The sequence below is a fragment of the Paralichthys olivaceus genome, chromosome 23 (assembly GCF_024713975.1).
Source record: "Paralichthys olivaceus isolate ysfri-2021 chromosome 23, ASM2471397v2, whole genome shotgun sequence".
Classification (NCBI taxonomy): Eukaryota; Metazoa; Chordata; class Actinopteri; order Pleuronectiformes; family Paralichthyidae; genus Paralichthys; species Paralichthys olivaceus.
Window position 1 is genome coordinate 12,711,753 of NC_091115.1, and position 20,209 is coordinate 12,731,961.

General features: G+C 41.0%; 1 long non-coding RNA gene across 1 annotated transcript in view; it reads left to right on the forward strand.

The window, feature by feature from the left end:
* Positions 1-20,209, forward strand: part of LOC138406733 (uncharacterized) — a 32,629-nt gene that overhangs the window by 4,014 nt on the left and 8,406 nt on the right. Inside the window, exons 2-3 of the long non-coding RNA XR_011240073.1 lie at positions 3,550-3,611; positions 12,218-12,238. This is a non-coding gene — a long non-coding RNA (uncharacterized lncRNA). The remainder of the gene's footprint in view (positions 1-3,549; positions 3,612-12,217; positions 12,239-20,209) is intronic.

Below are 20,209 nucleotides of genomic sequence, written 5' to 3' on the forward strand. Positions count from 1 at the left end.
AATCTTGCAACGACTTGTCAGTGTTTCACTGCATGATGGACACTGGCAAGGTCACAGACTTCAGTAGGAAACTAAATCTGGTTCAGCCGTCAGTGCTGAAAGACAAACGCTCAAGCTCGTCCATTAACGCTGCTGCATTTCGTAATCTGATCGAGTCACAACTTAACATGTCAAGACAAATTGGCGTCTCACTCATTCTCGGCCTGCTGCTGATCTCTGTGATGTACAGGTAGCTCTGTCACAGGAATCTGAGAAGCTAATGAGAAGAAATGAGGGCTGCTTTGATTTCAGGAGCGGCCCAGTTTATCCTCATATTCTTTTTTTAAAATGTATTTATTTATTTATTTTTTCTTCATCCTAATTCACTGTGCGCTTGTGTAGCTGGTGTTTTGGTTTGATTCTGTGTCTTGTTTGAAGTGAGATGTTTTAGTCAGCCTCTTCATATTTTGCTCACACAAGCTGTGGTTATTTTCGAAGAAAAGGCTGCTGCTTTGATGGAGTGAGTTTTGATTTTGCTCCGAAAGCAAAGTCAAAAAAACCAAAAAATGATTCCTATTTGTGAATGAAAAGCCACATGTGATTTCAAGTGTTCTTTTAAGAAAGTACTGTTAAGCAGTTTGGGCTGAAGGAAGGTAAATCTCTCCTTATTATAGATTATATTAAGTGCAGGCCTTATTAAGGTAAAACATAATCATATGAATGAATCTAATGTACTGCCAAACAGTTTTTTTCATTTCATGAACTTCTAGCATGCTCACAGCTTCATAAGGAAAATATATGAATGTAACCCTGGTCAAAGAGTCTTTCATCTGCGTGAGCCTGCGGAATGAGTTAGTATGACAAAATCAGTTTGACTTTCAATGGCTGAGTGGTGCTGTCCCTCTACATTAGCCAATCCTGCTTGTTAATCAAATATATAGATAGATAGATAAAGATAGACATAAAGCTAAACTACATAGTGAACCACCAGCCAGTGCTTTGAATGTTGACAATTATTTTGTACCACAGGTTTGAGACAGGTGTTGCAGGCTATATTTTGTGACTTCCTGCCAAGTCCATGCTTTATTCTCCACAAGATGAATACATAATAAGTAAATAAAATGCATGGAAATGTGTGCAGGCTGCATCTCCTCCTCTGGCCTTTTGTCAAGTTAACTCACTGAAATAAAGCTCAAGGGCCGTTCTGCATCTTGATTAGAGCACAGCACTAAGTTTTCTGAGTGAGGTGGTTTTGATGCTTTGATTTGTTTTTTGGGGGATTTTATTTTTTCCCAAAAGCTCTCAACCACATCCTTCATCCTTGCTTGACCTTGAAGGAAGCTCTCCAGTGTGACCATTTCAATTGCTCTATAAACCATGTGGACAGTTGGCATCTGTCTTGTGTCCTAGGCAGAAGCTGAGAGCTAGTAAAAGCTCCACAAATAACTCTATGATTCCTTTGAAGAAAGAAGTCATTGACATTTATGTCACAGTTACACTAGGTATTTTTTAATTCTTGTTTTATTTTTTATTTTGTTGTATTTATCTTCCACTGCACAGAGCAGTGGGTCAGGAACTGGCACCCAGAGAGTCATGTGTTGGCACAAGCCTCACTTAACCCTCTTTTTCCACTGGTCAAAAATCCCCACGTACACCCGCTGACGTGACACCTGGGTGAACGCATTGATTTGGCAAGACAGCGGAGGGAGCGCCTTGGTTTTCGGTGAAATCTTGACGTCCAACTTGATGCACAAAAAAGTAGAAAGGCAACCTCCTCTACCAGTAATGGAAAAGGAATCGCCTTTTTTGGTGGGCTTGCCTGTATTGTCAAGAAGCTCCACACCTGAGATGATGGCTTCTCCTGTGCATGTGAAGGAAATGTGCTAGTTACCCAGTGGAAGTGTTGTGGCCAAAGAAAATGTTTGAGGACACAATAGGCTCTCAGCCACGTAAAGCAACACAAATAGTGAAGGACGCAACCACACAGCCATGGTACCTGTGGTCATATTACACCTTTTTGAGGCCATTTCGTTTCACTTTATAGATGTTTTGTTTATCTTTGTGTTCATTTTGTGTCTCTTGTTTCTTTCCATCTGCTTGTGTTGGTTCTTCGTCCCTGCTTGATGTCACTGTGTCTCATTTTGGCCATTTTGTGTCAGTTTGTGGTTGCTCTGAGTCTCTTTTTGATTCAAGATTCAAAACTTTATTGTTTCTCATAGAGTGATAGTGATCGCTTTAGGGGGTCACAAACAACATCTACTCATAAAAAGACTTGCATAAAATTGCATTAGAGCACAACGGTTCCATAAATAAATGAGAGCAGGTGCGTGGAGGTGCATTAAAAAGCAGTGACAGTGGATGTGACCTTGTTTGAGGTTGATATTGCAGTGGGAATGAAAGCGTTTTTGTCAGGTCTTTTTGGTCAGAGGTGCTTTGAAGCATCTGCCTGATGGGAGTACCTGGAGGGAGCAGTAAACAGTGTGTGAAGGGTCCTCAGTGATGGAGACTCTTTCTCTGTACTGCGGGACTGTAAAGGTGAGAGTTGGGTTTGTGGAGTTGGTGACTTTGGTTCTGTGTTTGAAGATTCTCGTCACCGTTGACTTACTTTTCTCTGGTGGGACGTTTTACCAGCACACAATTTTGACCGAGTGACCAGTATATGGCTGTTAGAATGTCCAGAGAGAGGTTGTGGAGGGCCCCCCCACCGCACCGCTCGACTGGAGCCAGAAGGCTATGTCATCAGCGTATTCAGGAAGTGACAGGCGATTGTTATTGCAGGTTATTTTATAAGTGTACAAAGAGAGTGACCAGACATAAATCCAGTGGTGTGTTGATGTGTAGGTGATGCACATGTGTTTGTGTTCACTGTATTAAAAGTATATAAGGGCCATAAATAAAATCCTGACATGACTTTGGAAATTTGAGGCATCATTAGCCTGGCATTGTCGACTCCCCGTTTCCCCCTGCTGGCAAACTGGAGCGGGTCCATGTTCTCATCCACTATGATGGTGAGGTCTTTAGTGAACACCCTCCCCTTCCTTTTGCGGAGGATGGAGGTGAGTGCCACAGGTGTGAGATCTGTCATGGCCTTGGCATAATGTTTTTGGGAACAGATGGTGGTCGTCTCCTTCCTTCTTTCCCCTGGGGACAAAGCTGGCGTGTTCGAAAAAGACTGCCCAGCTGAGCCAGACACTCCTTCAGTATGAGGCTCTTGAGCCCGTCCAGCCTCTCCTCCTCCACACTGATTGGTGCAGGGGCGTAGCTGGTGTTGGTCCAGTCCTCCAGTCATTCCATCATTTTTAGTCATGCAAAGCCCCACTCTAACAGATTTTCCTTTCAGTCTCCTGGCATGAATATAAATCCATGTAAAATCACTGTAACATCCTGAGAGAACCATGTTTTCAGTAAATCAAAACATGCTTGTGTTTAGGAGGCCAGAGACAAATTTAATCAGTGCAGATTTTATCCATCTGATGTTGCACTGAGCACACATTTGATAGAGTAACAACTGGTATTAACTAATATCTTTTCGAGTTGTTTCTGATTCCTCTCCTTTTCCTTTCTCTACAGAAACACAGGGATGAGGAAAGGTGACGCAGGGAATATGAAGGAACACCAAAAAGTCACTCCAGGTAAATGTGAGCACATGATGTATCTGCCGACGAAATCTAGTGTGCCCAAGCCAGCTATAGAATGTATATCCGGAGGTGAAGTCCGCTGTTTCATAACGGACAGACTGCAAAACTTCTGATCATGTGCAGAAAAAGAACAAATGCAGAGTCTCAAATCCACAAGTTGCTGAAATCTGCGTCCCTGGCATCTCTCCACGGCTGTTTTGTGTCTCTCTGTAGTTGTTTTGTGTCTTTCTGGGATATTCATTTCAATTCCAGCAGGTCCAGTAGTTCTGTTCAGTAATCCATCCATGCTCAAAGTTACCTAAAATAGACTTTATTATGTTTTTGTGGACGAGCCCAGTGGTTCCTAAACAAGGGATGGGTTCCTTTATGAGAGCGGGTGCAGAGCCACTGAAGAGAGAAAACATGTGAAGAGAAACATAGAAAAGACCTTGTTTAGACTGAATATTTGTATTTGTCAATCACAGGTGAAACTAGTAACCTTATACAGTACTGCACTGCAGTAATGTCAGGAGCAGAGTCAAAATCCTCTCTATCCTCTAGTGGTGATTTGAAATTTCACAGAAACCAATGAAAAACATGCAATCACTCCATAAAATTCATCATGGCTGCTTTTATAGTGTCCTCTGCCTGGATCATTGCATTAGAGCCGCTCACAGAACATATCAAACAAATGCAATGACACAACAACGCCAGTGATCATTACTTTTAGATAAATACATTCTTGCTGTGATATCTCTTGTAATATTAGCAAGGAAGGAGTTGTAGAATGACTGAGAAGAGCATGGCCGAGTAATCAGCTGTCCTCCGCCGATATCTGCTGTCCGCTGCAGACCATAACCTCTCTGTGGTGGGGACGGGGGGGTCAGATCTTCATTATCTCCATGTCACATTAAAACTCTTACACCAGAGCTTTTCAAGGGCTCCTGGGGGTCGACCTAGGCCTGTGTGCTTTCACTGATCACTGACGTATGAACACACACACCCACACATATAAGCACTATCACATGCGTACAAACCCACGTAGATGTAAATAAATGAATTCACACATCCACATACAGAAACACAGGCAGTCATGCAAACACAAAGTGACAAATTGCACACGGCCTCAAGTTGTTACCTGTCCTATTTGTCCTCCCCCATTTTTCCTTTTCACATACTGTACTATTGCTCTCTCCCTCTCCCTCTCCCTCTTTCACACACAAATACACACACATGCACACAAACGCACTGCACCACTCTCGCCGGCACTGACAAGATACATGATGAACGCATCCACAGTGATTTATAATAACTCACTTCAGAGCGGTTCCATTGCAGAGGAGGAAATTGAACAAACAGGCCATGTTATCTGTCACCAGATGACCCAGTTCAAGTTCAAGAAGCTGCCTGTCAAGTACAATTGACTGCACAACTGATATATTAGACCTTAATGGCGGCAGAAAAAAGACGCTCTTAACGATTGCCTTTGCTGGGCATGTGAAGGTCCCACCGAGGGCTCGATTGCAAAAAGGAAACAAATGACTTCCTGAAGTAGTATCTTCCTTTCAAAAAAAAAAAAATCTGAAACAGATGCAGGTATGGCCCAGTGAAAGGAGTAGTGTGAAAGCGAGTTGACGTTGAAGTTGTTTAAAATGCGGAATAGGTGAGGGAGGGTTTATCACCTCATACAGGAGGGGTTTGTAAGTCTGGAATGATGCTGTTTCATTCATTGTAAAAACTTACAAGTTCAGCTGCACGATGCTCCTAACAGTATCGTAGCCATAGCTACCCCACAACAGGGAAGCTGTATTCTTATCCCTGTCCTTTTGTCTGTTGATTTGTTTGTTTGGAAGATAGATTCCGCAAAATCTACAGGAGGTATTACCTCGAAAACTTGTTAGAGGAATGCGATAAGGGTCAGGGAAGAACACATTCAATTTTAGTGCAGATGCAGAAATGTTTTTCACTTTGTTACAGTGCAGTGTGTAGAATTTAGTGCTATCGAGTGTTGAAATTGCATGTTGCAGCTGAACTCACCTCACCCTCTCCTTCCAAACATGAAAAATAACTTGTGGTAGCCTTCAGTTGTCATAAAAACTCCAAAGGTTTAGTTTAGTTTGTCCAGTCTGGACTCCGTAGAGAGGACCCCCTCGATGTAAATATTTAAGTATTTAAATATAAAGGGCTTTTTTTAGGGTAAAGAAAACTACAATTCATACAATTTAGATGAAGGAGCTAGTGAAAACATCATGAGGATTATTCTACATTTAATTTCTGACAATAGTTCCCTTTCACCTAAATCTTACACACTGGACCTTTAAGCCTTGTGTGTGTTTTTCACCGTTTTGCCAGAGAATAATTCATGGTAATTCATTTAAGATCTGGCACATTTAGAGGACTGATATCTATGAGTGTGAAATGTGGTGCAGCTTGATGGAATTGACTGTTGGCTATTGGCAGAGATATGTGCTCTAGTTTTGTTCTATTGTCAGGGACGTAAAGCTAATGTATCATCGCTGGTATTTACAAACATTAGCGGAGCTGCTGACATTAGAAAGACGGACTCTCAATATCTTTGTGTATGATTATAGACATGACAGCCCCCCAACAGTGAAGCCAAAGCCTCTCAATCACCCCCTGGTGGCTGGCTGCTTATAATCCCTTCCTCCTCTATGTTAGTGGATGGGACATAGACCAAACTAAAAAGTCTGATAATTCTTTTTAAAAGATGGTTTCTGTAATTTTAGGCAGCCCCTATCACATTGATGTTCAAGTGTTTTTGTATTTGCACACAAAGACTGCAAGATGTGTTATAACAGGTGAAGGGCCACAGCAGTGACAAAAAAAAATACATATTTCAGATCTCATCACAAGGTAATTGTGTGACTAAATTTCAGGACGAAGGCAATGCAGTGTTTTCTAGGAAATTAAATCCCCAAGGTTCCAATTTAATCAGTCCAGTTTTATTCTGCTGCAAGTTATTCAACACACTTGTCACGGACATTCGTCATGAATGGAGGATAAAGAGTTAGTGGATGAGACGACAGCAACAATATAAAACTCAATGTCTGGGCATTATTAAGATCCCTGTGAGACATGTGTTTGCAGCATATGGTCCGGAGACGAGATCGGCGACTGATTCGCTGTCAGACAGTTTTGCTCGGTGTAAAAAAGTTTGAAAAATATATCAGCGCAGGTCTGCCTCTGGAAAACACATTAACCTTTTCACAGAGTGGAGGGGAAGGGAAGGCACAGCTGTGAGGGGGGGGAGTAGCAGCGGTGCATTCAGATTTGTGATGTTGCACCTCAGTCCATGTGACTCCAACAGGCCCTATGCTATTATTTATTTATTTTATTTTCGTACTTTATTTTCGTCACAGTGAAGCTAATCATATATTCACTGTGGGGGTGATCTAGAGTGTCCTACAGTTGCAGGAGAAGTAAAATTGCAGTCAATTGACATGGTAGATGATCCCCGCGGTCAGTTTACAGTCTCATTAGAGGGGCAGGGGAGAAGCTTCACACCACTCAATTATCTCCTGTTTAGCTGACAGCATATATGCAGAGTATACTCTCGTCTGTAGAGCCGAGCTTCAAATATTGTCCGGTATCTGCAGTTTTGACACTTGTTCTATTCCTACAGTAAATTCACTATGAACTCAGAGACCGTGCTTCGAAACATGGCTGAACCAACCCTTAACCAAACACTTACAGAGATGGCTGAAGAACACATAACATTGCATTTAGAAAGTTAGGGGATGTCCACGTGACCTGTTTCTAGAACTTCTTCCGGGGTTACATTGTTTTTTACTTTCATATAGTTATGAGGCTTTAATGCACAGAGTAAATAATAAAGTCAATTTTTATATATATATATATATATATATATGATATTTATAAGATATGAATAAGTGATAATGTAAAATTATCACAAGACAGTGAGAGTGAATCCACTGAAGTTTAACCAGGTCACAAAATGCTGTGAAAACTCCAATAGGACATTATAAAGTGATTAAGACATATACATATCAACATAATGTGACTTAGGTTGGGATTCTCCACATGTTCTAATTCAATTATTGTTTATTCTAATTACTGTCTGTATATATAAAGTGTATATATTACTATTTATTTAGGTTGTATGAGAATATTGGTGTACATGTAAATGTATTTAATGAGCCAAAAGCTGGAATATTTATGTAGCAGCTCAAATTAATGCTCAGTTCAAGTGTTTGAACCCGATCTGAGTTAAACAACTGCTGAAATTAATTTAAAATAGTAAGTTACTAAGGTTAAATGTTTTCATCTATTTATGTGATGGAATTATGTTGGAGTGTGTATTCACATAACAGTTGACATAAGTTGAGCAAGGGGGGAAAAATCCAATTAGGCGTTATTAGTTCCTATAATAAGATTTACAGTATATAAGTCATTAGTGTTTCCTTAACATCTGAGAAGTCTTTATCAAGATTCTTTATTTTTTTCTGCGTTTGTCATAGATTGTTTTCAGCTCGTTAATATCTCACTCCTCAGTGTGGACTGTCATTGTTAAGTTATTAAGGAAAAAACACTTTAAAATTAATAATAACTGCAGCAGCGTTTGCGATAAACACTCAAAGTGACTGTGTGAACAGGAGAGTCAACGAGGCCACACTTCTGCACTTCCTGACGAGATAAAAATAAAGATGTAACATTGAGCCTTTTATTTTCATATGAAGCGTCTCCATAGTGGGATCAATAATGCGCTTAAAAATGAGTCGTGCTCTCTCCAGTCAGCTCTCATCTTGTCTGTCGCACATTTTTCTGAAAGCTGCTGAGAAAATAAATTCATAAGAGTGATGCTGGTGTCTGGGAGAGGGTTTGGGAAACACACACCACAGTGCAAATATACAAATGATGCCCCTCTTACATAATTTTACTGTACCACTGCTATTATTGCAGTCATTAGTCTAAATTATTGACTCATAATGCAGCATTTCTGCGCCGCCATAGCTCGGTTTAGAGTTTAATTTATATGTAAATGTATTTGTACCCTGTGTATTATTTGTCAGCACATCATTTGTTGGAATGAGATGTGGGAGGTTCGGTTCGGAGGGATGCTGATGCTGACTCCAGGGAACGAATCCAATTTCTTTAGGTTGGAAACTTCCTCTGCTGATTTTCAGCCATATATTCTCACTGTGTTAACATGTAGACATCCTGAAAATATGAAAATGCCTTGCGAATTAAACATTTAAACGTGTCCCTGAAGATGTCTACAAGTTGTGTGGAAAACAATAGAATATTTATTTATTTAGTCACTGGATCATATACGTACAGTTAGGTCGAAAAACCTGACACCACTTTCCCCTTCGGTGGTCCCAGACTTCTGGACCAGTCTAATTAAGGCCTTTGGTATTGCATTATTCCTGCTTTGCAACAAAAGAGTCCCAGGAGATCGTGGTTATACCGAGCTGATCATTAGTCTTCTGAAAACTTGTGACTCCTCGTCGCTGCGAGCAATTAAAATATTATTTTTGAGAGAAAGTGAGTCTTCTGAAGTTCGTGCAGAAGTGGGTGTAGAATTTCAAAAACGGAGAAAACAAAGCTGCCAAAGCTGCAACAGCTCGATAAAGGATGAAAACAACTGAAGGTCGTGTGCAGCCATGTCTTTACCCGGACTCATTTGGTTATTAAATTCACAAAGGCTCCCCCTCAAAGAAGCCCAAATTACGTTTTTCTCTCTGAATATATAATTTCTGATTATGCTGAAGTTCACGGTGCTGATTACGATGTGTTGTCTGACCTTAAATCAAGATTCAAAGTTATGTTATTCAAAATATGGACGTTTTTTCTTACTTTTTGAATTAAACAGAATTCAAAGACAACTTGAATGTCGATCAGTAGCATGCATACCTCAACCAGAAAAATTCACTTATCGATCTGGATTTTTATTTGGATGTGAACCAAATTAGTCAGACTCATAAACTCCTGATTTTTTTAAACCATAAATTGTTCTCTTACAATCTCACAATGTTACAGGAAGTGAAAAAACCCTGGGTCTGCACCATAAATTCATGAGTTCTTCCCTGAGCAGCACCACATCCTTCCACCAAGATAAAATGTCCAGTAGTTTTTACGTAATCTAATTTACAGATAGACAAACAAACGCAGTTGAAAACAAGGTGATAAAGACCAATCTATGATTATACCAATAATCTATATACCTCTTGTCAGACTTGGTTCAAGGCCAAACCACAAAACTTTGAATAATCAAAGAGCACTTCACTTCATAAACTTTATATAGAAAAATAATTCTATTAAATAACACTTGACTGTTCCAATCACCACATAGAAATTATAGGAACTTCAAATTCAAGCCTGGTTTTCTTTTGTTACATGGTCATGTATAATTTTAGGGTTTAGTGAGATTGCTGCTCTCTGCTCTTGTGTGGCAGTCAAGTGGATGTCCATGGTCGGAATAGTGAAAAGCAGGCTGAATGTGTCTTTATTGAACTGGAATCAGCAGGTGGAGGGAAAATTGGTTTGGCAAAAACTAAACGGCATTGCACACCAATGACACACACAGCTCCTTTCAGGCATATGCACTTACATACGTACCTTAATTTGAAAAATCAGTCGTTTGTCCTGAGAACCTCTTGTGGCACTTACTAATTTGGACCATGTAACATTTCAATAACCACTAGATGTTTATGACCATTAAAAATATAATTTTAATACAGAGAATTAAACATGTATAGATGAAGGGGTTGGAAAAATGGAAATGTTGAAACAAGTGATTTACTTTAGCTGTTGTTTCATTTAAGTTCACCATTGTCCAGTGTTTACTTCATAAAGAAGAGTAATTTCACTGCCACTGCAGCAGCTGCACATGTGCGGTTAAGGTGCGCACGTGGAATAATTGAAGGGCTGCACACATCATTTTATTTTTTCACACAAATCTAATGGGGGGCCACTTCTCGACCGTTCCAAAATAGCCTGCTGGTGTTGAACCAAACCGAACAGTCCACTGTAATTTCCACTGTACCTCCTCTCCGCTTTGATCTCACACTGAGCAAACACTCCGGAAAGCAACTAATGTAAAAGTTGTGAATCCAGCAGAGTTCATGTGCTCTTAAAAGCCGATGAAGACTATTTCCACACATGCACATTATATTTTCTGTGATTCCATATGGGAGCAAATGGGCAATAAAAAGGCCTGACACTCTCACCCAGACAAGTAAATATGAAGGGACGTGTTGCCCACCAGCAGCTTGCTATTTTTACTGTGTCTGCATGGGTCAGTATTCAGCGCTCAAAAGTAACCTTTCAGACGTCGATAAACCTTGAGGCCGCAACACAGCCGGACCTGGACAGAAAGAGAGAGAGAGAGGAGTTGACCTGCACTTGCCCCAAGAGTTGAAAGTGACCTTATGTGTTTTCAGCTGTTGCACCGTTAACCCTCATAACTTAATGACGCCGCAGCTCCACAAACAGCACAACGACCGACTGGGCGCTCTCAACCAGCTTGTAACCCCATAGAGCAACATGTACAATTAGCTGAACTTAAAAAGGTTCAATGGACTCTCATAATCAATTCCTCATTGTTTCCTCCCAGACATAAAATCAATGGACGGCCCATCATGAAAGCCGTGCTACTGTAATGTTCGGGGCATGACATCGAGAGCGCTCGATATATCGGCCACCAGGTGAAGGACCTTCTAGAGGGGTCTTGAAGGATGGAGTTGTTTCTAAATGAAAGTATCCCATAGTCTGCAGTGAGGCTACGTTCAATGTGATCCGAATGTAACATCTTTTAGCCTTAACATACCGTCCTGTACATTTAACAAAGAAAATTCATTCGAGAGCAGATGAAATGAAACAGAACTGATGTTTTTACAGGAAATGTATTTCAGCGTCAAGCAGAACAAGGCAACACGTTTTTTACATACTGCTCGGAGCAAAAAGAATTTTCTTTTAAGTTAAGTTTTTAAGTTTTACAGGAACAGAGTAAATAACTGCTGCATTGAATACAGTCAATGTTAAATTGAGTAGCTGTTTCTCTAATTGTATGATGTTATTTAAATTTGGTAGCAGATGCGTTTTGGATTTGTGGGCCCAGGTACAGATGTTTTTGCATCAACCTCAGGACAATGGAGTGTTTTTTTCTGTCGTCAGTGTCCTGACGATTCAGGATAATCTTCGGAGTTTATTGTGAACATTTTGTTATTGTAACTAATTTCAAGTGAATCAGTCAACAGCTCTGGTTTATATGGATCCTCAGAGGTGACAAGAGCTAAACATCTTTTCACTTTCCTGTCCAAGTTGAGTAGTTCTGTTATGTCCCAGGACATACTAAATTTTACCAATCACGGTGTTAGGGTTTTGGCAGGAATCTTAGACAAAGATGCCATATCTGAAAACTACAGTACGAAACATGGCTACAGTGAAAAAATAATAGTACAGTAATAACAGTATAAAGGTAAACTGATATGATCAGATACCAAGCAAAAACTATAGATTATTGATGAAGATAATTATAAATTTCGACTTGTATCTCTAGATTTTTACTGATTTGTAAAGTGTTTCATTTTTACCACACATAACTTACATAAGTTTTCTTGTATTTTGTTTCTTGGCAGAATTTGCATCTATACCTAAAGGTAAGTCAGAAATCTTATTCTTGTTTGTTTTTACCAAAGATACAGTTATGAAACTGCTTGATGATGCATGTTCTGGGTTTAAACAAGATGAAAAAATTAAAAGGAGTTGCCACTTTGGAAAATTAGAAAGAAAACACCCAATGGTAGCATCGTACATGAAACTATTTCAGGCTGGGGTTTAAACAATGTCTAATGTATTGATGTATTGACATGAGTCATGATTAGACTATCCTCATAATGTATTTCATTCTGAATATATATATAACATTTGCACACCCACCCACGATGCATGACAGTTATTATTCCTCTCTGGTTCAGACTGAAGTTACCAGGCTGTGCTGGAAGTGTTACTGTGCCCGATATGGCTCTTTCTACACTTGTTCTGACCAGTTCCTGAAAACCACCGGCCCAGTTCATTCTTCTCTGCAAAAATCAAATTATAATAAGTGATGGAATCTGGGCTTGAACGATGCAGCTCTGCTTTGTGCAGCGTTGCCTCACAACAAGAAGATTCCTGATTCTTTCTGTGAGGAGTTTGCATGTTCTCATCTTTTCTTTGGTACTCCCACTTCCTGCCACAGTCCAAACATATGCAGACTGGAGACTCTAAATTGACCATAAGTGTAAATGGTTGTTTGTCTATTTTTTGGCACTGTGATGAACTGGCAACCTGTCCAGGGTGTACACTGCCTCTCGCCCAATTTCAGCTGAGATTGACTCCAGCTCCCCCAGCTACCCTCAAAAGGATGAACAGTATAGATAATGGATGGATGGATGTGCTTTACAGAGGAACACACCAAAACAAAACCCCCTCCGAGCTTCTGTTATGGCTTCTCCACGGTTGCTTGCTGCCCGACGGTCCCTGACTGTCCCTGACCTGCATGCGGCTCTTGTCACATCTCTCTTTCAGCCCGTAGAAATGGAGTTTGACTCCGGCTGTTCTTGCCATGAATCCTCTGGGGGCTGTATTAAAAAGGCATCGCAGCAATGTTGACAGGAATACATTTATCGGGATTGTGTCTCCTTTCAAGAGGCGGCTGGGGTTGGCGCTGGCTGCCGCAGGTCGCTGTGGCTGGCTGGCAGGCCATTTGATCTCCATATCACCTGCTCTGGATCGTCCCGCACCAGGCTGGCGCTTCAGACGGAGCCTCGAATGCTAGAGCAGATAGAGATCCGATGGATGTGGCTTTTTATAAATGAAATTTTAAAATCATCAAGCATAAAGCTTACGTTTGGCAAATACGTCTGTGAGCAGCAGTTAACGTTCCTCTTCTCTTGCTTCTTGTCAGGTTCTGCAGTAATTGCCCTGGCTTGCAAGGTGTTTGGAAAATGAATGTGTACTGCAGAAGCTAATGACACCAGTAACTTCACACCTCCAGCACTGGAAATGGTGCGCCGCGTTTTAAAACACTGAAAACATCTATGTGGAATGTCATTTTAGCTTCCTGCATCAATACAAATCAGCCGGCGGTGGGACGTTCACCCGTCTGTGTCTCTGCACCGGCAAACTGCGTCGTGGTTAACTGCACCTGTAAAACCCCATAAAGTGTAAGAACCCTTATGGTGACATTATAACTATCAATCTTTATTTTTTTACTGCAAATGAACACATCTACAATCCCATCTAGAAAATGGGCGATTATAAGGTTGGTCGAACTATAAAGTCTGATTCATAATTGAGGAGTTTCCACTCCAACAAAGTCCTAAAAGCTCCTCTTTGGATCTTTAAACGTGGCGCAATGGTAAATGGTCTGTATTTATATAGCTTTTTTTAGTCTTGATGGCCACTCAAAGCTCTTAACAGTCCAGTTTTTTGCCGTTCACCCATTCACACACAATGCAACTATATGTGCAGCACTTTCAAGTGCACTCTGATTTCTTTGACCCTCGTACTTCTCTCACAACATCGTGTCTTTTGAATCAAGGTGGCAACACCACTATGCTATGCTTCCAATTACATATGGTAGAAGCTTTAAGGCATGTGTGAGTGAAGCATGGCTCCTAATTATTCTTGGGTTGGTGCCCTCCATCAGCAGGCCGTCACAGCCAAGTCAAACATCTCACAACATTATGTGGTGTGATAATGAGAAAAGCAGAGCTAATTGTGTGTGTGTGTGTGTGTGTGTGTGTGTGTGTGTGTGTGTGTGTGTGTGTGTGTGTGTGTGTGTGTGTGTGTGTGTGTGTGTGTGTGTGTGTGTGTGTGTGTGTGTGTGTGTGTGTGTGTGTGTGTGTGTGTGTGTGTGTGTGTGTGTGTGATCTCACTCAGAGGCCTAAAGCTGCAGTGTGGCAAAGTGCACAGCAATTAGTTTGATTTCTCACTTTCACAAAAGTCGCACCTCTTAGTGATTGAAGAGCACAGAACTAGCGACTGAAACGCCATTATACAGTGTGAGTATAAATATATATATTATATAGTATATTTAGAGTATTATACCATTCCCATCCTTCTATGGAGGTAGAAAGGGTGCACAAAAATCACGCTCACACATTACAAATTACAAGAAGTAGAAAACTGCATTACACGTCACTTGTGGGTATGTAAAAACATATAAATACATGCACAAACCCAGGTCTTGGCGTGGATGGTAACAGCTTAATGGACGATAGAGCAAGCATGCAAATACAGCTGCCAATAAGTCTGCTATAAAAACACTGGTTCATTATAAAACTGTGGCAGGGCCAATTCTACACACAGACAAGGCTAATAAATTAAAGGAAATCCTGAAATGAATATTTGTATGATATTTAACTTGGTGAGATATGATTGGTTTTCTGTGTTTTAATCTGAGCCATACAAAACAGGCAAAATAATTATACACCATCAGGATCACCACACTTAACAAGGTGGTGTTGACCACATCAGTCTGTTAGCAGTGTAGCACTGTATAATATACTCAACCGAAGTTTTTAAAAAGTGTAGATTGTGAACTTTTGAACAGGATTTGGTTGAAACAACATAAATGTTTCTAAAGAATAAAAAAGGAATACAACTTTTATAGTCTGTGAAACCTGGGCCTGTTTTACATTGTGACTAATGGCCGCAGGTCGGCATCTGAAACTAAATGAAACATGTATTGGATAACTGATCAGTAAAAAGAATGGAGGAGTGAGCCACACAACTGAATTGACGTGGAGACACTGGGTGTAGTGGAGCCAATAATTCCAGCTCCCCCAGGTATCCTTGTTGCTGCCACTGGAGATTTAATGCGTGGTGAGGTCCACACAAACACAGCTGAACAAAGAAACACAATAAGAGTCAAGCAAACAGCGTAGAACCTGCTGGTTGTGAACGCATCATAAATCATTCTTTATATAGTCTGATTTTACATGGACATTTTCCATTAGAAGCATAGTGGCTCTTTATGGGCTTTTGTCGTGGCATTGCACCTTGAAGGCCCTGCAGCGTTATGTATATGAGCAAGGTTAGGATGAGACCTGACTCTGACACCCGTTCTGACAGCATAGTCGTTACTAGGAGATTATGAATCAAACATTTAGTCCACAGTCAGGTTTATGAGATGAACCACTGAGGGCTCCTGGGCTCTTTTGCATTTAAATAACCTCTTGTGGCCCACTCAAACACTCCGCTTTATTAACGCTCACCCAGACTAATGATGCAGCACGCCCTATTAATTGCCGAAAATGTCGGCTTGGGATCCCCGTGTCGCTCTTCCTTCCCACCTTTGGCTTTTGAGAGCGAGAGATATATCTGTTGACATGGTGATCAAAGCCGAGCACTGATGGCATTGGCTTCGGTGTGAGTCGACGCGGAAGGTTCAGCTCGGAAGGATCAAGGGTCTTTATCACAGAGGAAGCTGCTGAATTCAAAGCGATGGAGGCGCTGCAACCCGAGCTTCTAATCTCTGATTCCGCTCAGTGTTTGGTTGTGAATCAAATATCCAAACACAACACGCGATCCCATAAAAATGTATTGATCCCTGTGGGGGGAATTGGGCTGCTGCAGTGGAGGGAGTGACGGTATGAAGAGAAACACCACTGAGAACACAGGCACAAAAATAATATTTATACACAGTAAAGACAAGTAATACACACAACACAAGGCTACAAGTACTTACACCTAACATTTATGTCTTGTCTCCTTAGGAGTAGCTTGTAACAGACACACGCAGATACGACTACTATGACACTTATTGTATTTGTTTGTTCTGGATACTTTGCAAATCTGCCTGTAATTGTGTGATGTCCCTGTAATTAATAGGAACTATAGTGAGTCTGCAGTTAGTGAGGTGAAAAATGGGAACAGGAAATAAGAAGTGATATGAAATCAAAGCACCATCGTAATAAAAGATATTATAAAAACAAAAACAGACATTTGTTGGTCATTTAGGGAAAAGTTTACATCATCACTATTTATTAATATAATCTATAATATAAAAAAAAAGAAATTAAAATCAGGCATTAAAAGGCTTTACTATAAAACACATGTTTCTGTGTAAGATATCTATAACTCAATGTGTGTAAATAGATCCTATGCAATTAAGACCCGCTCCATTTTATTAAAGAAATAAACTCTTCCAAACCAAATCAGATATTATTTGAGCTGACCTGGTCAAATATGTGAAATCAATATGAAAGAGAAAATGTTACAGAGGTGCTGTATGATCTCATTCTGCATCCTGATCAATATTACAGCCTCGTTAGCGAGACAAATTATCCCCGGTCTCAGTGTTCCGCTCTCCCCTCGTCCCACCGCTGGAGTGCTCTGCCTCTCTTCTCAGCCCAGCTCGTTTCTAATCACACCTAAAGGCGGATTTTTCGATTGGGATTAATTGCGTCCCTTGAAACCCTGGCCCCCACCTGCCAGTTTTGGCCCTGGCCACCCATCCGGCCCCTGAGAGTATCAGTTTAACCCGGGAAAAGCACTGTGATGGCTGCCAGGGAGGAGAAGGGGAGCTCTGGAGTCAGGCACAGAGTGGTGTAACAGTAATGCAGGATGGGGAGTAATGCTGATGGATTTTGGGAATTTGAGTGAACACGTGTCTGCCTCTGTGTGTGTGTGTGTGTGTGTGCGCTGCTCTTTTCCCCTGCCACTTCATATACTACGCTTGAATGGCTGCCAGATCTGACAGGCCAGCTATACCCAGAATTCCCGTGTGGCAGACCTCTCAAGGTTGGAGGGTCTTGTTGCCATGTGAACCGCACAGAGGAGGATGCACTGCACCGGGAGCCGTTTCCCATCTGAGCATCGAGGGTGTGATCACACCTGCTCTATTTACTTTAGTCTGGAGCAGGGCGGAAAAGTTCACCTCCCTGTGTGTTTTTGCTTTTTGTTTCTTTTAGTTTTAAACTTATAAATGAAATGCCAAGAAGTGACTCATTTCACTGGAGAGGTTTTATCACAGATGGGCTGCGTTTGAATCTAATTAATTCTTGTAATTTTAGTATGAAGACTGGATGTAAGTATGATTTTACTCCCGATCAGATTTCTGATTCGGATATTGTATTGCTGTCTTTTGGCCACTGCAGCGCGATGATCAGCTGCCAAGACACAAATCCTGGTGGCGGAAGAGCTAATTAGCTCCTGAAGTGACAGTAAAAGTGTCTTCAGGGATGGCAATATTTTTTCTTTTTCTTTCAGCTAGATCACATTCATTATTTTAAAAGTTTTAAAACTTGGATGTCTGTGGTTTTTCTTCAGTTTCAGTTTTGAATCTGATCACAGGCCTCCAGACGCACACGTTACTCCAGAGTGAAGGCTCCTCACCACTGTTGATTGAACTGAATCAGGAGCAAATCAAAAATGCAAATGCTGTTTTCCTCGTGCAAAAACTCATTTACTCGGCAGCGTATAATCAGAGCAATACTGTAAGATTCCATGTGTCCAATTACACTTGAATTTATCTTCTCCACTTTGCCTTTTGACAGGTTTTGTTGTCATGTTAGTTGTATTTTGTGTAGTGATACTGTTTCTCTGTTGTAGTTTCCAAACAGCTTCTGAATCAGAATTTCCAACCAGCATGCCACTGCTGGCCTGCGTTGTTTCCCTTTGCTCCACTAAAAGCTCAAAGACCCTAAATGGGCCCATTCAAGCGCATACAGATGTCTGTCCGTCCTCATTTGGATGAACATTGACAGTGTACAGACTTTGTGTTGCCCCATTCTGAATTCACTAGCTGCAACTCTATCATCAATGATGGGTGCTGCATTTTTATTGAACTCATTTGTTTTTAGAATTTATTTTGGAGAATTTCTTGCTGACTTTTAAGGCCGGTTCTTGACTAAGTAAATTTCAGATCATTTGACATGTTCCCAGTCGTAACCTGACGTCCTCAGTGAAGGCCCCGCTCATTCCACTGTCCCAGTTGACAACAAAAGGTGATCAGGGCCTTTGGGGCTCCCAGTCTTATGAAGTTATCCATCTGACTGAGGATATCTGTCAGGAAAACTTTTCAGCTCGGAATTACCGACCTCTAAGGTGTAATGGAACACATCATTATAAGTTATAACTGCAACACTTGTTATGTTATTGCCTTTTTGAAGTTTATATGGTGTACGTACGAGCAGGATGTTATGTCGTCCCTCTTTCTATACAGTTTATATAACTTAGTTCTGAACCCTGTTTGAGTGACATCATGAAGTCTAATATTCACTTGCCTTTTTGCTCTAGTTTTGTCTCCACTAATTACACATTTATCTGGAGGTTTGGGTGGTCTCCGAATTTGAGTCCGGACCTGGTGTATGACAGATTTTATGTTTTATGTTTTAATATAACATTAAATAAATATAATTTGAACAACTTGGCAAAAACAGATCTTCCTCCTACCTATCATTCTTATTTATTGTATTCAGTTGGTTGGGATCCAAACTCCTAATGAACCACACCACAGTTCTCCTCTGAGGGAGCTCAAACCTTCATGGCTCTCTTTGTTGTCACAAGCTTGCAGCTTTCTCATCTGGTCGAACTGAAGCAGAGTTCACACATCATCCTGGCTGTGACCGCCGCCTGTAAGTGAGCTGCTAAAACCAAACACACACCACCAGAATAGACTCAATGAACCCTGACTGACGCTTACAAATGTGTTCTCCCACAGGAATGAGATAAAGGGGCGGGTATGAGATATATCCCCGCTCAGATTGTTGTTCATGTCTCAGTTACTTGTCACAGTCTTTGTAACCTCTGACCAGCCTAATCTTTTAATATCTGCTGTGGTGAAGCTCCGGGTCAGACCCACTGCAATGGGAAGCTGTGAGAGTGTAGAGACACTATTCCACCTTGCAGTCTTATCACCAGCCTCATTTCACCCTCAGAAAATGAAGCGCAAGCGAGGAAGACAACATGCGCAGCTGTACATTTAATGGTGCACAAAATCACCCAGCAGTCCTTTAAGAAAAAAAATTCATAATTCTGCTATTTCCTTTCATTATACTACAAAGTGCTCCGAAAGTATGAAGTCATTTGCATGTAAAGTGTCTTGACGTCCAAACCCCCACTGGGTTTTTATTTTGGCTGCAGGGTAAGAAGACGATATCTCTCTCTGCCTCTCACACAGAGATGAATGAAGCTGCCCAACCGGAAATCTAGACTGTCTCTTAAAATTTGCACATTTCTGTCAAAGCTTGAGTGGGATGACGAGGAGAAGCAGAAGCTTTTTTTGTCTGAGCTAGTTTATTCAGTTCTTATTCTGGGAGGAAACCAGTATGAACTGGCATCTGAATAATCAAAGCAATAGTATCAAATCTACTTAAAGCTATGCTAGCGGCACATTTTCTTGTCTTTTTCGAAGCGTGAGGTCTTTTATTTCAGCAGGAGTTATGGATTTCATGTTCAGATTTTGTCATCCTCTCATTCAAATCCCTGCTCTCACACTCAAATATAACCTGCTTGTGCTCAGATTTCCTATTCCCCATATTGAATGCAATCAACACAGATCAAATGAAACACAGATCAAATGAGGGCGGGGCAATTTCATATGACATCACCACACCTGGCATTCTGTTGGTTGCAGGAAT